General features: G+C 39.5%; 1 protein-coding gene across 3 annotated transcripts in view; it reads left to right on the plus strand.

Moving 5' to 3' along the window:
* LRGUK (leucine rich repeats and guanylate kinase domain containing) overlaps positions 1–18,385 on the plus strand; it is a 1,953,320-nt gene that overhangs the window by 1,365,377 nt on the left and 569,558 nt on the right. The gene's annotated exons all lie outside the window — the stretch shown is intronic.

Consider the following 18,385-nt stretch of genomic DNA (forward strand, 5'->3'; position numbering starts at 1 on the left):
TTTAGTTTAGTAGAATATTTGATGGAAAGCATTTACCTTATGAATACACATAATTTGTCCAAGAGAATAAGTGCTTATAGTTTGAGAAAAGATTCTTATCCTTTATAAAACAAGCACAGTGTCTCTGTGATATGTTTTCCAAATCTTCATCTGGATTCCGCAACCAATTGCAACATCTGGAGGCCAACACCAAGTTCTCCCAGTTTTATTTGATGCCTAAACAACAGAAATGGCTCCATGCTTTGTGATTGCTTCATTTCCTTTGTTTACAGCAGGGGCCTTAGTCAATGGGGTTGCCGTAGAGATTGCCTTTTCTTTATCTACGTCTGCCCAGAGAGATACTAAGTGATCTGACACTTTTTCTGGTTCTAGGAAAGTTACCGTTCCACCAGACAGCATACATGTGAACACTGCAGTGTACAGTAATTGAAATTTTAGACAAGCCAGAAACATACAAAGACAACCACGCAGTGAAGAAATACCTGTTTATTTAGCGCTTTCAACCAAAGTCTTCATCAGAATAAGAAAACATCCTTTTCATCCACACTTAATATCAAATGAAAACCTTCATAAAATAATTCAGGGAGCATCTCAAAATTCACACGTCATCCTGCATAGATAACATTTATAAAAGCATTTATAAAAAGCATTTAATACATATGGTTTCATTTAAACCAGACTTTTTATCAGCCTGTAATCTTAATTGCCATGAGGTCTCTCTTTTTAACACAGATTTCTTATAATCAACCCCAACACAAATTTTTAGGCACTGTTTCTAAAACAGAAAACATAATTGTTTTGTAAACATCACATGTTAAAGTATCCTTATAAAGTGCAATATTGCCATCTTTACTTCTTATAGATATAAATGTTCTTTAATTCTAGTTCGTAGTTTTCTTGTGGTGACGCCTACATAAAATGAAGAACATCCTGAGCACATGGCAATGTAAATAAGCCCTAAACAGTCACAGTTATAATGCCCTTTCACTTCCAATACACGTTTAGGACTCTGCAAAAATATACTAGGACCCACAAAAATGTAGGTACACACATCACAAAATCCATATGGAAACATCCCATTATTTTTGTTAGTTACCACATTGCATATTTGTTATCTGTCTCCAAATATTGTTTAATAGATTTGGCCTTTTTTACTATAAACTGTGGTTCTTCCCCCACTGTATTTGCAAAATCTTTATTACTTTGGAAAACCTTCCAGTTCTGACGAACAATACTTTTTATTTTCACATCATCTGCCATCATTCTTAAACACAAACTCTTAACAAATCTGTTTTTGTCCTGAGATTCCTGCTAGTGTCTATGTTGAACAGGCATGCCTGCCATTAAAATAGAGGGAAACCAGTTTTCTATTTTACTAAATATTGCTTTGGCTGTAGAGGTTAACAACTGGGGATCATATCCTCTCTCAATAAACATATGTATAATTTCTTGAATAGCAGACAAAAAACCACCGTCCTAGTTAACCTTGAGGCACTGATCATCTGCCCTCTAGGAATGTTCTTTTTTCTTGTATTCAGGATGAACACTCTCATAATGTAGGTATTTGTTATCAAAACATTCCTTTCTGTATATGCAACTGTGAAATTGTGAGTTTTCAGTCCCATGTGAGTCTAATGTCCAAAAACCTGACACATAAACCTCTTTGGTGAAGGATAAAAATTCATTACTAGAGTTAATTTCTGAAAGCATATTTTCGACCTGCTCAATCCCACCATTTACTAAAAAGTATAAGTCATCCAAAAATCTTTTATATGGGACTACTTTTCCAAACCAAGAAAAAATGTTAATACGTGGGTCTCCTACCACCCCATGATTATGTAAGCAAAAGAATGGGACCTTATGGCAATTAAGACTACAGGCTGATAAAAAGCCTGGTTTAAATGAAACCACATGTATTAAATGTTTTTTATAAATGCTGTTATAAATGTTATCTGTGCAGGGTGATGTGTGAATTTTGAGATGTTCCCTGATTTTTTTTATGAAGGTTTTCATTGGATATTGTTAATTGAAATGGGTATTAAGTGTGGATGGAAAGGATGTTTTTTTTATTCTGAAGAAGACTTTGGTTGAAAGCTCTAAATAAACCGAGATTTCTTCACTGCGTGGTTGCCTTTGGATGTTTTTGGTTTGGATTTGTGCTTCATACATCAGCTAGATTTGCTGAATTTAAATTTTAGGTTAAGCCTTTTGCACTAACTTGTAGAATGGAGAAAAGCAGAACTCTGCTTTCTCATGACAGAACAATAGGCACTCACAGAAAATTCTGCTGCCTTCATGCTTTATAATTTTCCCAGGAGCCCAGAGAGTTTGCTTGAGTCACTCCTTTAATTTGAAAGTAGCAAATCTTACCAAGGTAGGGTGTGAATTATTCCTTCTGAGGCTTACTGGTAGAAATACCTGAGGTATCCAAAAATTGTGTGTGTGTCTTGAGTCACTACCTCAGTCCATTCTGCCATTTTATGTTGTGTAAATAGTACACCATCTGAATTTTCTACTCTGTTGAAATGCAGAATGTTCACCATCAGATCACTGTTGCAGCAGTTTAAGCTATGTGAGACATATCCTGCCAAAGACTGGATAGCCATACAGCTTCCAAAGCTTTAGCACACCTTACATGTACCCTAATCTCTGCAGAGCTTGAGGATTATGATATAAGTGAGTGGGTAGAATTTCAAACATTCAGAACTTTCTTACTACCAAAGAACGCTCTTTCATGCGGGCTACATGTGATCAGTGGTCAGACATTGCTTCCTCAAAGTTGGGTAAATACCCTTTTGGGGAATACCTTGCAATTTTACCATTCTATTTAAAGAAAAGTTAAACTTTTCTGCAAAAATTTGTTGCTAATCATTAATGCTAATGTTTCTGGTTGTTGACACTAAAACATTTTAATTCAGAACTTAATTTTTGGTCAAGAGGTAAGACTGATTTACCAAGGCTCCACTACCCACTTGTTAGTTAGGTTTCTCTGTAGAGACATGAATCTGGGTACTAGCTCCTCAGCTATTCCCTCCCTGATAGGTATGAAGAGAAAAGCTGTACAGGAGGCTTCAGTCTTGATTCCAGCTTGCTCTCTGCCTCAACTGCTGATGAATAACAGTGCTGTGGCAATACTGGGTTCCTCGGGCCACTCATCAGTTTCTCTTAGTCTCTTTGATGCTGCTCTACAGGAAGCTTCTAAGAACAGAGAGGCAGTCAGATCCTTTGTGGCTATTTATCTGTCTTCCTCAGACAAGGTAAAACCAATCTTGTTAGAACGGAGGATGGAATGGACATTGTTCCTTCAAGAAGTTGTTCTAAGGAACTTAATTCCCCGGGAAAAGACCATTCTTCAGGGCACTCTTTTCTGGGGGTTCCCCCATGGAAAAGGAAACAAAGTTTGACATTTTTTTCCACCTGTGTCCTGTCATTTAGGGCAGACAAAGAGGACTGGCTGGGCTTTGCTAAAGGTTTATTTAAAGCCATTCAGTCTTTACATTCTGAGTCATCCCTTCATTTAAAAAGGACAATAGTTTTCTCTCAGAGGCTGATTCTCAGACCGAGGGACATAATTTAGATTTAAACTGTGTTTCTCAAGTTCCCACTCCACATAATGGGGAATCTGACTCAAAGGAGATTTTTTCTTCAGATTTCCCATCTGAAGAGTAGTTTTTCTGATACTATTACCAGGATGAAGGAGTTATTTTATTGGAAACAAAAAAGAAATTCTGGAGTCCCAGCAAAGATGATATAATTTGCTACAGGTGGATTTTCCTCAGCCTATAGGTGTTCTTCCTGTTCTGCCAGCCTTAGAGTATAGTTCCTTTGCAGCCTGAGAGCCAGCCACCTACCCCAGGAAAATTGGATAAATTATAAAAGGTTCTACAGATCCACATTTTTTGAAACCTTAGATCAGACCATGCAGTGATTTCTCTGCTAAAACCATATTTTTCCAAACACCTTATCACATCTAACCCCTTTCCTTCTGACAAATATGGGAAAGCCTTGCATAGGTTTGGAAAGAATATTTGTACTTTGCCCACCTTAGTCTTCAGAATAGTGAATTGTCAGACTTGTTTAAGTTTCTGCTTGGTTCATTTGACAGCATGAGAAAGCTAGATGTTCTTCGTGTTTCACTGTTGCAGTCATCACACTTGGGTTATCCTGCCAGGGGTAGCCCTCAGTCTGCCCGAATACCAGAGGCTCAGTATTTCTGCGTCGGTTGCTGTCGCTCCAGGACGGACGTCAGTTTGTCAGTGGTATAAAATCAGGCAGCCGACACCATTACATCAGTCTTTCTTGCCGAGGACCCCGAAGCAGAAGCAGTTTGCATGAGTGCTGGTTGGCCGCTACCTGAGTTTTCATTTCCGAATTGAAGTTGAAGTCTTCTAAAGCTAAGTACCCTGTTGGGGATCCTTTTTTCTTTGCTCTAACCGATGTCAGAAAAAGTTAACAATTGTCTCTCCTGTGGAAAGCAAATACCACACCGAGAATTCCACTCTTACTGCATCACCCATTTAGGCCAAGACCACGACGTCCCTCGCTGTCGCTTTTGTGCTTTGTTCAACGCCAGAACTATACATCATGAAGGCCCTTATTGCAGCTAGATATTTTCTCTGTCAGTCCTCAAATTACGATATGGCTTTGGTAAGCCATCCGACTACCGATCTTCTGAAAAAATGTAAGGATAAAGACAGAGACAGCCCGCACAGGTCCAAAACTGCCGACAATGCTTCTGTTAAGCTAGTCATCAGTTCTCTGGTCCTCTGTGAGGTGCTTTCTCAGCTCATGATGCCCATTTCTGTGGATTCACAGGCCACTACTGAGACCCTTTCAGAGTTCAGTATGACGTGAGACTTTTCTTTGACTAAGGATCCTGCGGATGTCTCTACCTTAGATGGGTCCAGAGCCACTGAGCAGGCACTGTCTTCCGAGGAAGTTCTTCGCACTACCAATACTCGACACAAACCGCACAAACCGACGACTTCTTTCTCATCTTCAGTTCTTTCTAAAACTACTGAGTTTCTAAGGCGCAGGGTACGAACTACTCCCCAAAAAACGACAACCCAAGCTCAGGCACCTGCTTCCATGCCTCAATCTCAAATGCTTAAAATGGCAGAAGACCTTATTATGCATATTAGGGGAAGCCAGGCTATCCCTTCCAAAAGAAAAAGAGACTTGTCCATAGTAGTTTTATCTGAACAGGAGTTCGATGACTCTGATTCTTCTAAATATGAAGACATGCAACCCCTCTGTGCTTATGGGGATTCTCATGCAGAGGAATCCATTCCTTCTGCCTCTCCTCCAGAGGATTTTTAATTTGGTGAAACCCTACATACTTTAAGGGAGAATTTCCAATGGGAATGTCAGGACTATCCTCAGTCAAATAAGAGACTCGGAATTCTTAGATTTACCACAGCACAGACATTTAGCCATTCCTCCTGTCCTGGATGTTGTGGATGATTTGGAGCATTTCTCCCCAGGCCTCCGCTGAAAACAGGCTCTGTGGAACCTAGTCGGACATTCCCGGTCAACAAATGTTAAATAAATAAATAAATAAAAATAAATGATGTTTTTATGGAGTCCAATTTGACTCCGATGCCCTTCCTCCTGCTCCCAGGAAACCTGACAGGTACTACAGAGTCCCTGACTCTCACAAATTCCTTTTCAAAAATCCTGCTGCTGACCCAGAGGTCATCTCCCAAGGACCTAAAGGAATTAAAGCAACCCCAGCTAAGAATCCCACCCCCTCAGACAGGGATTCCCATGCTTTAGACAGATGGGGTAAAAAAGTATACACCTCTGCAACTCTTGCTATTAGAGCACTAAATTGTCAGTTCCACATGTTGAAATATCGGCAGCACACCATGGAACTCCTCAGACAAAAAATATCTTCCTTTCCTGCTTGTGCAGAAAATAAAGAATTACAAGAGCTTATGCATTCTACAAGCCAAGTTACTAAGCACACCTTGCAATGTGGCTTTGACGGCCTAGAAGCATCTTGCAGGGCAGCAGTCACTGGTTCTGTCCTTTGAAGGCATGCTTGGCTTAAGGAACAGACCTTGCCAGACCATGTCAAATGAAAATTATTGGATGCACCATTGAACAAAGACAATTTGTTTGGCACCAAGTCAGAAGAGGTCTTAAAAAAGATGGAAGAAAAAGCAAAATCTATGCAGACAGTTAAAGACTTTTTACAGTTCAAGCCTCCTAGGTTCAGTAGCCATTGCTCCTCCAAGCACTGGTCCTTTCCGGCCCCATCCAGGCCAACTCAGCCCAGAACCAGAGGAAGCAGACCCCCCAGACAGCAGTCAAAGGGAATGCAGAGATCTAAGCAATGGAGTTCCTCCTCTTCAAAAACAGGAAGTGCTAAGCCACCCCCTTATGGTAAGAACTCACAATGACTTTACACCTCCACCCATTACCTCTGCCCACCTGCTTGTGCCCCTAGGAGGAAAACTCTCCTTCCATGCAAGCAACTGGGCCTCTATTACCAACGACTGATGGGTCCTCAACATAGTGTCCCAGGGGTACAAATTTTATTTCCACACTCTGCCAACCCCAAAAGGGTTCCCAGATCTTCCTCCAAACCAGTGGGCAGAGGCCAAAAAGCAAGTCCTTTCCCTGCTGTCCATGAAGGCAATACAGCATATTCCTGCTGACCAGATAGGCCAAGGTTTCTATTCCAGATTCTTCCTGGTACCCAGAAAAGAGGGCAGCTGGCACCCAATCCTCGATCTACCCATTCTAAACACCTTTCTGGTGATATCAAAATTCATATTGCTCACTCTCCAGCAGCTTCTTCCCATGCTTTCCAAGGATGCTTGGTTAGCCATCCTAGACCTAAAAGAGGCCTACCTACACATCCCAATCAGGGAATCTTGCAGGAAATATCTATATTTCAGGGTAGTATCTATGCACTTTCAGTTCTCTGTGCTTCCCTTTGGCTTATCCACTGCTCCCGGAGTTTTCACAAAATGCCTGGCTCCAGCCATTGCTTTTTGCAGACAAAGAAATATTCAAATTTACCACTACTTAGACGATTGCCTGATTCAGGCAGACAGTCAGGAAAATCTGTTGCAACACCTGACCTTTGTAAAGGACCTACTGACCTCCGTGGGGTATACTATCAACAAAAAGAAATCAAAACTAGTCCCCACACAAAAAATTGTATTCCTGAGAGCAAGCCTGGACACAGCATCCCAGATGGCATTCCTTACTCCAGAAAAACAAGCCTACCTGACAAGCTACTTCTCTTAACTAGCCACCAGGACCCAGTTATCCACAACAAAAATTCTGCAAGCTGTAGGATTCATGGCGTCCTGCATTCTACTCATTCCATATGCCAGACTACATATGAGGAAACTACGATGGTACCTAAAAAGCCTTTGGTGTCAACACTCTCAAGACCTGGAAACAATTATACCAATGATACCCTGTCTAAGGAAAGATTTTCTTTGGTGGGCAGCAGCATGCAATCACAACAAGGGACTTTCCTTCTCACAACCCCATGCCACCCAGACCCTCACCACAGATGCATCAGCCTATGCCTGGGGTGCACACCTGGACGGCAGGTGCATTCAGGGACATTGGAGCCCAAACCAAATACATATGCACATCAACCAAAAAGAGATGCTAGCTGTTCAGCATGCCCTGACAGCTTTCAGACCCCTACTCTCCCTGGGGCCTCTACTGATCAAAACAGACAACACCACAGTGATGTGGTATATCAACAAGCAGGGAGGGACTCACTCGTATCCTCTCCGCAGGCTCACCATGACCCTTTGGCACACGGCCTCAGCCATGCAAATACACCTGCTAGCACAATCCCTGCCAGGCTCCCTAAACTCTCTGGCAGATGACTTAAGCAGAAACCTGCTAGACCCACACGGGTTGGCAGCTAGATCACAGAACCTTCACCCTTGTAACCCAGAAATGGGGCACCCCGAAGGTGGACCTCTTTGCCTCCCATTCCAGTCATCAGCTCAGCTGCACCAGGGAACCTCACAGCAAGGCTTGGAAAGTGGATGCTCTGTCCTTCCAATGGGTAAACCTCTCAGCCTATGCATTTCCCCCTCTACCACTCATTTCAGGGGTACTGCTCAAAATAAGGGAGGAAAAACCAAGGGCAATCCTGATTGCTCCAGACTGGCCACACCAGCACTGGTACCCACTGCTGCGCAGCCTGTCACCCCTGCTACCATGGCACCTACCTCAGATCCCAACACTCCTGACCCAGAAGAATGGAGAATTCATGCATCCCCAATTGCAGACCCTCAACCTGGCAACCTGGATTATTCCCTGACCTCTCCTCAAGCTGACAGCCTAAACAAACAAGTCCTAGATGTTATACTTGAGGCCAGATGCCCCAGCACTAGAAAATCCTATGCTGACAACTGGAAAAGGTTTTGCATCTGGATCCATGCTAAGGGAGCCGAAACAGCACATCCCTCCATACCTCTCATCCTGGATTACCTAGCAGACCTACTACACAGGGGTCTGTCCTTCTCTTCTATTAAAATGCATGCCTCTGCCATCTCTGCTCATTACAGCACAGAGCCACTCTCTTCTCAAAACCTCTCATCAAACAGTTCCTAAGAGGGGCTAGCAACTTAAGGCCACCCAGAACAGCTCCTACCCCAGCTTGGGACCTTAACTTTGTGTTGGAAAAGCTCACCCTACCCCCCTTTGAACCTGCAGCTTCAGCAGAGCTAACATTCCTCTCTTGGAAAACAGCCTTGCTTCTGGCCATCACTTCAGCTAAAAGAGTTTCAGAGCTACAAGCACTCATGGCTGTAGAGCCCTTCATCATTTTCCATGCTGGCAGGGTCTCCCTCAGGACTAAGCCATCCTTCATTCCTAAAGTGGTGTCCAGTGTGGCTCTCAACCAATCCATTCATTTGCCCACCTTTTTCCCTAACCCATAAAACAAGGGGGAAAGGATTCTGCACTCTGTAGATGTGCACAGACAGCTCAGATTCTATCTGGATATGACTAAATCTTTTAGAAAAACTGACCAATTGCTAGTCAGCTTCGCAGCAGGGGCAGAGGGCAAGGCCATATCCAAATAAGCAATCTCCAAATGGATAGCACACTGCATCCATTTCTGCTACAGACAGCATGGGAAACCACCCCCAAAAAGGGTCAGGACACATTCCACCAGGGCAACCTCCACTTCTGCAGCTTTTCTCAGAGGGGTCCCCATCAGGGACATCCTGGGGGCTGCAACATGGACTTCTGTTCATACCTTCACCAAGCATTACCACCTGCCTATCTTTACCAAATCCAGGGCAGGCTTTGCCACCACAGTCTTGTGGGGCATCCTAGCCAGCCCCCAGTCTTCTTGACTGCCTCCACCCTTTTCTTCAACTTTGGGGAATCAACCCAAGTGTGATGACTGCAACAGTGAAATATGAAGAACATAGTAGAGTTGTGCACACTTACCATAAATGTAGATGTTCGAGTGTGTTCACTGTTGCAGTCCTGGTTTCCTACCTTCCATCCCCCTTGTCTCTCTCTCTCGCTCTTCCTCTCGCCTTACAGGGAATTTTTGGTATTTACTTTCTACTGGTGGTGCTCTTCCACTATAACCTAGCTCCCTATTTGGGGGCTCCTAACAGTTGGGGCAAGAAAAACTGATGTAATGGCGTCGGCTGCCTGATTTTATACCACTGACGACATGACGTCAGTCCTGGAGTGACAGCAACCAACGCAGAAATACTAAGCTCTGGTATTTGGGCCGACTGAGGGCTATCCCTGCCAGGATAACCCAAGTGTGATGACTGCAACAGTGAATACACTCAAACATCTACATTTATGGTAAGTGTACACAACTGTACTTTGTTGACCTGCCTTCTTCAGAGACTTGTCTGAATTCTTCATGTCTTCTGTGTCTCAGGTAAACAAACAATCTCTAAAATGTTGTTGCTATATTACTGATGCTGTTTCTAGAGCAGCTGCCACTGAATCAGTGATAGAGGGTGTCAAAGCTAAGCTTTTTAATGCTCCCTTGGATAAAGAGGTATTATTTAGCCCTTCCTTTGCTTAGGCTCTCAAAAAATTTGATGAAGGAGGAAATGAATTCAGGAGATTACCCAGACTTTTCAGTGCCCCCATGCTAAATACAATATTAACTTTCTTTCCAGCTCATGTTCCTTTTAAAGGAAATAGAAAAAAACAATTCCAGCAAAACACAGGCAAACAAAATTTCAGAAAGCAATGGAAGGAAGGTTCACAAAGAAGGGAAGATTCTTCCAAAATCAAGGAGAATTAGAAAAAGTAGACTGAGTATATTCCCCATCATATTTTCCCCCTCCTCACATTGGAATTCCAGTAAAGCTTTCTTAAAGTCTGTTCTTCACTTCTTTCTAGAGCATCAGATCATTTTAAACACTTAGGTTCTGAGAATCATTCAAAAAGGCTGTGAATGGCAGTCGGATTCCCATCCTCCTTTTCAAGTGATTCCTCTACATCTGTCAAATCATATCTGTCTGTTTCCTCCTATCCTAGGTCAAATGTCAGGTGGTTATACATCAAATGCACTTAATTAATGTCAAATCCCAAATGCTAGTCTCCTAAAGGTTGAAACACAAAAAGTTGAACCCATGTGCTACCAGCTATTTTAGACATTTATAAAATCCCATAGCTTGTTGTACAAGATTGCAGTGAAGCTGCTACTGGGTTTTTTCCCTTTCCCCACTGTGAAATCTAGGAGTTGGTACATATAAGTAGCAGGGGGTATGGGTGGTATAGGAAGGCTTGGACCCCTCCCCCCCATAGAATGTGTTTGAATTTTTTTTTTTTTGAGATTTTGTATTTTGACCTTTTAGGAATAAGTATATTAGAGGGTCAGCCCAGGTTGGAAGGTTTGGAGACAAAGCCAGAGAGGCAAGATTATGTTGGTTTGGACATGTGCTGAGGAGGGATGAAGAGTATATTGGGAAAAAGATGCTAAGGATGAAGCTGCCAGGTAACAGGAAAAGAGGAAGGCCTAAGATAAGGTTTATGGATGTGGTGAGAGAGGACATGCAGGTGGTTGGTGTGACAGAGCAAGATGCAGAGAACAGGAACAAATGGAAACAGATGATCTGCTGTGGCGACCCCTAATGGGAGCAGCCGAAAGAAGAAGAGAAGATTGAGTACATTCAGTGTAGTAAATGTGTTCTGACCAGATAGGGAGATGGTTTTATATTCAGTAATCTTTCTTGTACCTATGAAAGAAAGAACGAATTTTGAGACCTGTCCTAGATCTTTCTTTTCTAAACATTTACTCAAAATTTCAACATTCAAAATGTTTTCTCTACAGTCCCTGTTACCTCTCATTTCCCCCTTCTCAGTTTTCTATTTTATCTAGATTTAAAAGATGCTTATCATTTTATTCCATTTCTCAAAGATTTCAGACACTTTCTCATTTTTCTGTGCCTAGTTTACTTGTTCAATTCCCTGCTTTACAGCTGTTGACAACAGCTAAGTAATATCCCACTGAAGGTTACAAGTACATTTTTGCATACTTAGATGATTGTCTTATTTTTGCAGATTCTTTTACAAGTTTCCAGTAATCTTTGGCTTGGGTAAAAAAATTTTTCCTTAGTCTGGGATTTCAGGTGAACATAGAGAAATCTTCTCATTTTTGTCTCACAGAATAGTGTTTGCGAGATAGCTTTTGGATATGTTCCTTATGAAGGCTTTTCTTTCTCAGGACAATGTGGAATTTTACAAGTAATAGTTTCTGATATTTTCCAACCATACTCTGGCATCCGCCAAGGAATATCTCCGGGTACTAGGTTTCATGGCCTCCACAATTCTCATGATTCCTTTGGCCAGACTTCACTTGAGGGAAATTGAGGTTCACCAAATCAGTTTGGACCCAGCATTTCAAATCCTAGTGCTGGGGTTTGTAAAAAGGGAGTTACTGTGGTTGGTGTATCAGTTGTCTCTCAACCCAGGTCTCCCTTTTACCCTTCTAGCCCCTGCTCAGTTTTTAATTACAGATGTCTCAGACTTTGCTTGGGAGCTGTATCCAAGAGGGTGAAAATTCAGGGTCTGTGTAGCAAACAGGATAAATTAAAGCATGTAAAGATCAAAGAAATTATGGCACTAATAAATGACCTCAAATCTCTGCACCATTTTTATATTCCAGACTCGGTACTAGTAATCACAGACAATACTGCATTGATGTGGTACATAAACAAATGGGGGTGGGGTGAGCAACCAGAGCCTTCCCTCTTTGCAGACTAGCTACTGCAGCCTGGGAACTAGCAACTTAGCACAGTTTGACCCTTCAGGCTATTTACAGTCCATCAGAGGAGAATGTTATAGCAGACAAGCTAAGTAGGACAGGGACAGTCCCCCCGAATGGAAGTTGCACCCAGGGGTATTCCAGGAATTGATCCAGCTATGGAGAACATCTTAAGTTGATCTGTTTTGCTATATTGACAACAGACAGTTAAAAAAGAAATTCTTCTCCAGGACTCTGTGAACAAAGGCCTGAAAGACAGATACCTTTTCATTCCCATGGATGGGATCTTCCTGTTTGCATTTTCATCCTTTCCTATGATAACCAGCATTCTTCTAAAGATTCAGAAGGACTATCCAAAGATGATAATGGTAACTCCCTTTTGGCCCAGGGAACAGTTGTCAGTTCTCAAAATGGTCAAGGAGAGTTGCCAAGTGCTTCCTCACAGGATAGATTTACACAGGACAGGACTTGTTTGATACACCCCCACCTTCAATTTCTTCAACTCACTGCCTGGATAATAGAATTCTAATACCTTTTAGTCACCTGTTTTGTTTTCTGAGGATATGCAGTAGATACTAAAGGAGGCTTAGAAACCTGCTACTAGAAAGTCATATTTGGCTAAGTGGAAAAGATGTTCTAGTTGGTGCCAAAGCAAGGAAAAAAATATTCTTTTAAGATCCAAAAAACAAACAAAAAAATAAATAAATAAATAAGGACCCTTTTATCATTTTAAGACCCAAACACCTCTGGGTTCTACAGCATTTGTGTGAGTTATTATCCTCTTGTCTTTCTTACTCTTCTATCAAGATTCATCTTTTGGCTATCTTTTCTTATCTGTCCATGGATTTCCCTTTCTACCCTTTCTCACTTCATACAGTTTCTAAAAGGAGTTTTACATTTTTGTTCCCTTAGACAACAGGTGGTTCTTTCTTGGAATCTTAATTTTATACTAGAGAAACTCACATTTTTTTCCTTTTTAACCCATTCATGAGATTGATTTGAAGTTCTTATCTTGTAAAACAGTGTTGCTTATTGTTTTGACTTTTTGCATCATGCTATTCATCTTCCCTACTTTCTATCCCAAACCAAAAAAATAGGGGAGAAAGAATTCTACACACATTAGATCTCCACAGGCAACTCAGATACTACATTGACAGGAAAAGAACTTTCAGACATTCTAATCAGCTGTTTATTTCCTATGAAGGTAAAAAAAAAGGAGAATCATTGTCAAATCAACAATTTCTAAATGGTTGTCTTGTGCTATTGCCTTTTGTTACTCTTACTAAGAGGACTAATGAAGTCCAAGAAGGCCAATTACAAGGTCAAGATAGCCTCACAAGCTAAAGACAATCACAAGGCCTTCTATAGTTACAGTATGTCTAAAACCTCAGAGGCAGTATATATCAATGTGCCGACCTGGTGGTCAATGAAGCAACCTTCACTGAGCAGAGCGACATAGCGAATTTACTGGCTGAAAATTCAGCTCAAACTTCAGTCGCCACTCCCACCCTGCCTCCCCCAATGAAATGAAATGCCTATTACCCACCCCCAACTATTAACAGGGAGCAGGTCCTTGTGGCTCTTGCTAAGGCCAAAAACAGTCTCAGTGGGCTCTGACAGTATCCTAGGATGCCTCCTAAATAACTTGAAGCATGACCTATCAGGACCACTTGAGTCACTTTTCAACTGTAACCTCAAACCAGGGTGTATACTATAAGAATGGAGGAATGCAATGGTTATCCCACTTCACAGAGATGGACCATCAGCTGACACCAGAAACTACAGACCTTTTAATCTGACTGCTCTAATATGCAAAGCCATGAAACTAATTATCAAAGAAATGATCAACAAAGCCATAGGCGACCTTCATATACTGGACCCAACCCAGTTTGGCTTTGTCAAGGGAAGGTCATTCCTACTAAATTTGGTGGACTTCTTTGAGAAGGACACCAAGGCAATGGATGTGGGGAAAACCGTGCATACCGCTTACCTGGACCTTGCTAAAGCGTTCAGTACAATATGGCACTCAGGTATAGTTGACAAACTCACTGACCTGGGCATAACCCCATACATAACTTACTGGATTGCCAGCTGGCTCACAGACAGGATCCAGGAAGTCAGGATTGGTGATACCACCTCCAATAATAAACTGGTCACCAGCAAGGTATCTTAGATTCATAGGAGGTTACTAGGCCATAGAGCCTAGTCTTATTTATCCTGAATTGCCCCAGTTGTCGGTGGTTTGGTGAGTGATGTTTGCAGAGGTAAGGGTCTATGGTAGTTAATACTAAACAATAAAAACGGATCAAAAAATGACAAAAAATTCACTCACTTTATTAAATAAAAATATCTGGTAAACAACTGGTAAGTACTTTCGTTCAGATTGAACTTCATCAGACCAAGTTGCATAATCACACAAACAGAAGTTAAATAACTTAATTAAAAATTGCATGAGTAAAATTTTTGAGTGCTTTAACCCCTTCCTTTTCAAAACAACTTTGAAATTCTCCTTATCATTAATTCCCGGATGAACACAGGCATTTAACCTGCTCTGCCAACAATATTATTTCCAATCAAGATCTTCCTCAGCATCTCACCTGGAATTGTAATTTTTCACTTGATGTATTACTGAAAATTTATAAAATACCTTTGCATTTGAATGACACAAAATCACATACTTAGCTAAAGCATTAATTAATTCTTGTTTTCCAGCTGCCCTTAAATGCTCATAAATCCTTGAATAAAATCCTGTAGTAGTTATTCCTATGTAAAAACATTGGACAAAGCACACATAGCGCTATATATACTACATATTTAGACTTGCAGCTAAATTCTTAATTACATAATTTCTAGATGCCACTATAAATTTTTGTCTTTCTAAAATATGTTTGCAATAATTACATTTATTACACATATACATTCCATTTAAAGTACATCTCTTTGAACTATTTCTATCCCTATAAAAATACTCTTTCAAGTTTTACCTCTCTTGGTTACAAAAATAGGAACCTATCCTATAATTTTATTAATATCCTGAAAGTTCATAAAAACTTCCAATTATTCCTAACTATATTTAATGCTATTTTCATCTACAGAATTATTAAGCAAACATGCCAGGACATAATATTTATTCCTATTTATATATGTTAATTCTATATTAGTAGTCCTATTAGAGTTGATTGTTGCTACCCTTTAAGAAGAAAACATTATCCATAGCCTCATCTAACATTCCAGGTGGGTACTCTCTGGCATAAAACTTATTTTCCTGTGCCTCACACTCTACGTTAAAGTGACAAGCCTCATCAGTTAATCTGCTTATCCTATCAATCTACTTATTTTATCAAACTCGCTATTAATATTCTTTTTAAGTCTACCACTATGCATACTATTATAGTGCAAGTAACTATTACTTTGCACTTATTTCTTATAAATATCTGTGTTTAATTTGTTGGCTTTCCAGGTAATTAATGCATTCTCTATTATAACTAAATGTGAATTTCAAAAACTGTGATACAGAATTTAAATACTGCATAAAATCCAAAAGTGCAGTTTCAGTTCCCTTCCACATGAAAAATAAATCATCAATAAAAGACTTATAAACTACAATATCATTAAAAAGTACTGAATTAAAAATAAATTATTTTTCCCAACCCATCACGAAAGTATTAGCATAACTGGGGACCATAGCAGCCCCCATCGCTACTCCATTCTTCTGTCTATAAATAACATTGTCAAACTCAAAAAAATTATACGTTGGGATAACATCCAAAACAATAGTAAACAAACTTATTTCATCATTCGTAAAACATTTTGACTCCCGAAGCACCGTATTAACTATTTCCAAAACCTCATCATTGGGTATTACAGTGTACAACGAAACCACATTGGCTGTGACTAGCCACATAGCTTCTTCCACTGTTATACCCTTAATGTACTGGCTAAACTCAAAAGAATCTTTAACATAGGATTCTCTTTTGCTAATCAATCTCTGTAAGCTTTTATCAACATAAATAGCCATAGCTTCATTTTTACTGCCACTACTAGCAACAGTCTGTCTAAAGCTGGGTTCATCTAAATTTTTATATATTTTTGGCAGGCCAAAAAAACCTACCTAATTTTGGCTTCCAGTTCCTGAAATAATTAGCTACCTCATTCGTAACCCAACCTTCAATTAACCACTCTTCTGTAGGTGCATCTATAATTCCATATCTTTTTTTTTTTTTTTACATCAGCCAAACTTACCACAGCATAATACTTTTCATCATTCAACATATTATTTAAGCTTTGGCAGTAAAAACTGTAATCCATAATTACCACAGCATTACCTTTATCAGCCTTGGTAATGTAAATAAATTTATTATTTTTTTAAATTTAAGCAAGGCCTGTTTTTCAGTTTCAGACATATTGTGAAACACATTTTCCGTTTTGCTATTTAGGAAAACCCGCACTTTATTTTCACAAGTTACCAAAAAAGCCTTTAATTCAGGTCTCAGTGGCAGGTTAAAAGAGCTGGACTTCTTAAAAACAAAGTCATTCCTCTTGTCCATTGTGCCATTAAAAACATCTTAAATTCAATTTGCAGACATAATCTCTCAAAGAATTAATCACAGAAATCAAGTCTGCCCTAGAAGATGGCACAAACGTCATCCCCTTGCTGAGAACTTTCATTTGTTCATAAGTCAAATTAACATAAGATAAATTCACTATTTTATTACATTTAGCCACAGTACCTTTAATCAAATCAGTTAAGTTCACCTCTTTGGAGGACTGATATTTGTATAATTCACTTCCCACTTTCTGCTCTTTACAGAATAATGGCCGTTGTTCCTTCAACCAAAATGATCTTTGTTTTCCCCCAATACCTTTTTCCTTTTCAATAAAATAAAAATAGATTCCCATCTGCGTGTAGGATGATTTTCTCACAGAATTTATTAGTAACAACCACCAAATATAAGCGCTTTCAACTCACAATGAGATTCAACTAAAAGAGTGCTACATTCACTATATATAGTGTCTTGAAAAACCTTAATTAATTAATTATTCAATTATTCACTTTATGAAAAACTTTTTAAAGAAATAATGTTCACCTAATCTTACTCTAAAATACAAAATAAATATAATTTCATACCATAAGCTTTATACACAATATAATATTAATCCTGTACTAAAAAAAAATATATATATATATGTATGTATATACATATACAAATCTACCTTTTTCCTTGTATGTCAATCATACATTGTGTATGTATTTTGAAAAAATGTACAAATAATAATATTATGTGTTATCCTATTATAGACTCTTTACAATAATGTTTTACAAATCTATCATTAATTTATTACATTTGAGCTTTTAATATTTTTAAAGGGAGAAATATTATTTGTACATTATTTGTACATTTTTTCAAAATACATACACAATGTATGATTGACATACAAGGAAAAAGGTAGATATGTATATATATATTTTTAAAAAGTTTTTCATGAAGTGAATAATTGAATAATTAATTAATTAAGGTTTTTCAAGACACTATATATAGTGAATGTAGCACTGTTTTAGTTGTATCTGATGAAGTCTCATTGTGAGATGAAAGCGCTTATATTTGGTGGTTGTTACTAATAAATTCTGTGAGAAAATCATCCTACACGCAGATGGGAATCAGTTTTTATTTTATTCAGTTGGATGTGACTGTTTTATTGTGATTTTGGTACCTTTTTCCTTTTCCTTTGGGCATTTGCATTGCTACTTATGCCCAAGTTCTTTTTTCTGTGGCTCCATCTTGATAAATCTTGATCTGTTGAAAACTCTGCTGAGCTGCATTAAATTTCCTTTTTGCAGCTGCTGCTTTGAGGCACTCTCAATGTTCCCATTTGAATGCAGTGGACCACAAGCAAAGGCCTCTCTAAAACCTTCAGAACCTCTTCTCATTCTTTTAGATGCCCTTTTGACAGAATCATGGTTAATGGAACTGTCCATATCTGCTTGTACATCTTCCACTGTATCTGAAACACTAGCCGTGGGTAACATAAAATTCATATCTTCTTCATAGTCCCTCTTATCCCTTTGAAATATTTTAAGCTTCCATTTACTTTGACTCATTCTCCAAGGATACTTTTTCCAGTATCCTTTCAACTTTTGTTTTAAAA

The sequence above is a fragment of the Protopterus annectens genome, chromosome 11.part0 (assembly GCF_019279795.1).
Source record: "Protopterus annectens isolate FY-2018-M chromosome 11.part0, PAN1.0, whole genome shotgun sequence".
NCBI lineage: Eukaryota > Metazoa > Chordata > Ceratodontiformes > Protopteridae > Protopterus > Protopterus annectens.